Below are 4,658 nucleotides of genomic sequence, written 5' to 3'. Positions count from 1 at the left end.
TTATGCATGTGTTAAGCAAAACACTAGATAAACTTACCAAGATCCAGGAGGTGTAGGAGCGGGCTGGCTCGTGTCGGTAGCTGGAGAAGGATCGTGTGATGCTTGTCTGGAGTTACGCTGCACCAAAGATCATTTCCAATGTCTTGTTAGCATGATGACACTCAAATGTTAAGACTAGCAAGTAATGTCCATTCAAATTAAACTCACCGTGGTCCCAGGAGCAATCACTGGCATCGGCGGAGCGGTCTGGCCGGTCTTCTCGCACACAGACTGCACATTTGGTTTTGACGACTCAGTCATACTAGTTAGTAATGAGACAAACACTACATGAATGTTTTGGCTAATCTGTAGAAGAAACTTACCACAAGGAGCTCGTACATGGCCCTTGCCTGCATGTCATTCCGTGCCCTCTCCTCCTCCATCATCTTTGTCGTCCTCTCCTCCAACTCCCGCTGCCTCTCCGCCACCTCCGCCAGAAGTTTCTCCGTTCTATCTCTCTCACTTTGTATAGCAGCCCGCAACACCACTCACATGACCATTTGTAATCATTGATGGAAGCGCACACAATGTAATGGAGAAAGATAACTGAGTACGTATCACTAACCTTGATGGCGAGTTGCACTGGCCGTTCACGAGGCCTTATCTCAGGAGCGGAGCTCGACTGGCGCGCCTTGATCTCCGGGAGAGTGCTAGGACAACGGATAAGTCCATTTCCAATGGCTATGGAGCCATGGGACCTCCCGCCACCAGATATCATCACCAGCTCTGGATCAATGGGACCTTGGCTCGGGTTAAAGTCCTCCCCTTTCCTCGCCTTCCCCTCATCTCTATATCTCACGAGCTTGTTGTGGGAGGAGATGTTGGTGAAGTTGTTTGCATCATCGAGGTCAGACTGAGAGAAAGCCTTGACTTTCTTGAAAGAGGCAGTGTGGGCCATGGCATATAGGTCGTACACCTCTGGCACCTTATCCACCTTATTGTGGCGTGCCTGAAAGAGAGAAACAATGTAAATTAGTAATTAAAGGGCTCAAGCTAGCATGATGAATGAATTGCATGAATCATGAAGCAAACCACATACCCAGTTGCGCCCGAACTGATATAAGTTGGAGCTGCCTTGATGGTGTGGCACACCTTCCATTTGGGCACGTTTGTCCTTGGCCTCGTTGTGGAGGGCTAGCCATTCTTTTGAGCACCACTCATTGACCAACACCTCCCAACAATCCATCCGATCCGCACACCATCTCGGAGGCGCCTAAGTTAGCAAATAGAAACTTGAGCGCTACGGCTAAGAATTACTAAATGAAGGAACTTAAGTAGAAGGCCTTAAGAATTACCTTCATGTACTGCTCCTTACTCAGGAACTTATCGCGGCACGCCGGCTTGGTCTTCTTGATACCACGCAAGGCGTAGTAGTCTCGAACAGCCTGCACCCGAGCCTCGTGCCGTAAGTTCTGTAGTAGGCGCTTGCAGACGTTCTCGATAACATGTGCCGCGTCCTCCTCGTATCCCTCCTCACACCTGTAGAATGTCTGCAATCAAATGAGACAATATTGATTAGTACAATTAATAACTAGCTAGTTGAAGATTTTTAAATGTGTAAAGGAGAAATTACCCAGAACTTTCTGATCACCATGTCTGCCCTCGTGTCGCACACGACACTGTCGATAATCTCATCCGGCGGGGCCGGGGCAGCCACGTAGTGCTCCCAACTCAATCCAAGCTCTGGAAGCCGACCCTCACCAGGCAACGTGACAAACCCCGGGAAGTTTTGCCGGCAAAGAACTCCAAGGACGGAGTTGGGCCGGCGGACACTATGATGGTGGTCCCAACCCCTGCAGCATGACAAGGCCAACGCATTAGTTATTTGAAGAAACGTGAATGCAGAAGGTACAAAAATATTAAATGCACTTACGTACCTCTCCCCATCAGGGAAAATCAACCACCTCTGCTCGCGGGTCGCCGACACGGACGGGAGCCGAGTAGCACCACGCTGGTAGACGGTGCCCCCCTCCTCCTCAATATCAGTCGGCTCCCCGCCATCATCAGCATGGCCACTCGGCTCCTCGGGCTGATCCGGCCAGGTACCCCATCCGGACGTGTGCTCCTCTGGGGTCTCGTGGGCCGAACTCTCGTGGGCCGAAGGCCAGTCGACCCGGGGCTCGTGGGCCCAAGACCCGTGGACCGGAGGCTCGTGGACCGGAGTCCGTGTAGCCTCCTCCTCGGACGAGTCCACCCTAGCAGTCACGTGCTCGGGTGAAACAGCTGGGGGTGGCGGCGAGGAAGGCGCCGTAGCAGTCACCCTACCTCCTCTCCCGCGACCACGTGCCCCACCTCCTCTCTTCCTACCTCTTCCCCTGCTGGGCACCGCGGTCGACGAAGAAGGGCCCGACGGTGTGGCCACACTGTCCAGCAACGCTCGGCGGAGAGGTGCGTCTGGAATGGAAGACCTCAGACCACGCGCCGACGAAGAAGGGGCCTTGGCGCGCTCCCGACCAGCGCCCACCATCTTTCAACACCTGCCATGACAAACAGTAAACGAAATTAGTACAACATAAAAAAAAGACCGACATGAATAATAATATGTGTATCACTTAAGTGTATCATCATCAAGTACAACATAAAAAAAATTAATACCTGACACTACTAATAATCTCGATCAGTATCATCAATAAATGCATAATCAACATCATCACTATAATCAATGACGGGCTCATAGGGTTCAGTGGCATCAACATGTGGAAGGCCACCTTGACGTAATCGGTCAAGCAATGACAGGTCATCCGCAGCAGTAACCTCTTCTTGTTCCGGCTCTTCTTGTTCCTCCTGATCTGGGGTGATGTCGGATTCACTGTCGCTGTCTACTTCAATGTTTTGGGGTGAAGTATAGCGGTTCTTGAAACGCTTTTTGGAAAGACGTGTCTCTTGGAAGAATTCTCCTTCATATGTGTCTGGGTTAATGTGAGGTTCATAATCCTCTTCCTTTGGGGGAGATAGTCTAGCACGTGGCGGCACTTCATAAACGACATCCCAACCTTTCAGATTTGGATTAGTTTGGCAGGCCCACGGTAGATAGAATACTTGGGTCGCCTGTTGAGCTGTAATATAGACATCAGGAACATCTAAATGGGTGCTTTGGTTGATTTCAACTAGCCCTATATGTTCATGAGTCCTTCTAGTCTCCTTCGGCTGAAACCAATAACATTTGAAGACTACGACATTCGGTGGGTTTTCACCATAGAATAGAAGTTCATAAATTGCTTCAACTCTCCCATAATACTCGGTACCTCCTTCGCCGATAGCAGATACACAACAATTTGTAGACTTTCGGTCGGCCATAGATAGCTCTTTGCCATAGGTACGAAAGCGATACCCGTTGATGTCGTATTTGTCAAATGAACGGACCTTATAGTCAAAACCATTAGCGACTTGTCTCAATTCGGCGTCCATAGACTCTGAATTAGCCTACAAGTTTAATATGAAATTAGCGAATGAAATGAAATTGTCTAATAGAAATTACCGTTTGTTTGAACCAAGAGATGAAACCGGGATAGCCGCCTCCTTGCTTTGCGAGAAGCTCATACTCTTCGACAGAATCCTTTTGGATCACCGCTCCATACGAGAATAAGGCGACGTATCGACTGTATGAAATATCCAGGAATAAGAGCAGTTCAAAGGAAATAGAAGTTGCGAAACTATGTACCGAGAACTTACTCGATGTACGGCCGCACTTCTATCAGGTTGTTGAAGATATACAACGAAATGGTCCGCCATTGTTCGTTATCCAAAGATACTGGATTTGAAACACTGGCTGGTGCGAGATTCCCTTTGAATAGGCTGAGGTTGGATCCACCCTTTTTAGGGTCGTCAGCATTGTACCGAGGCTTCGGATTATGCAAATGACGATTTTTGGCTTCGTAGTGTGCTGTCACGAAGTTTGCCGCCTCCTCAGTGATGAATGCCTCAGCCATCGATGCTTCAATTCTACGTTTATTTTTACATTTTTGTCGAAGCGTCTTCTGCATCCTCTCAGTTGGGTAGCACCAACGATTTTGCACGGGCCCCCCCAATCTTGCCTCGGTCGGGAGATGCAAAATCAAATGTTGCATTGGATTAAAGAAGCCCGGTGGAAAGATCTTCTCTAACTTGCAGATCAACTCCGGCGCCAACTCTTCCATTTCTTCTAGCGCGCCAGGCGATAGTTCTTTCGCACAAAGAACACGGAAGAAATAGCTGAGTTCTGCCAGTACTAGCCATTCATCCTCAGGGATGAAGCCACGCAACATCACCGGCATTACCCGGTCAATCCATATGTGCCAATCATGACTCTTGAGACCAAATATCTTCAATTTATCAAGACTGGCTCCCCTCTGTAGATTCGCTGCATACCCATCGGGGAACATCAACTGCATTTTCACCCACAAGATAATTTCCCTCATAGCTGGCCTTCCAAGATTGAACCATGCCTTTGGCTTCGTCCAGTTCTGCTTTCCTTTCGGTTCTTTCATGTTTTGTAACGGCCTATCACATAGCGCCTCCAGATCGACTCTAGCCTTAGTATTATCCTTTGACTTCCCATCTATGCCGAACAATGTACCAAAAAGTGCCTCGGCGATATTCTTCTCAGTGTGCATCACGTCGATGTTGTGTGGGCAAAGGAG

The sequence above is a fragment of the Aegilops tauschii genome, chromosome 1 (genome assembly GCF_002575655.3).
Source record: "Aegilops tauschii subsp. strangulata cultivar AL8/78 chromosome 1, Aet v6.0, whole genome shotgun sequence".
Taxonomy (NCBI): domain Eukaryota; kingdom Viridiplantae; phylum Streptophyta; class Magnoliopsida; order Poales; family Poaceae; genus Aegilops; species Aegilops tauschii.
Note: the sequence above shows the minus strand (reverse complement) of the source record.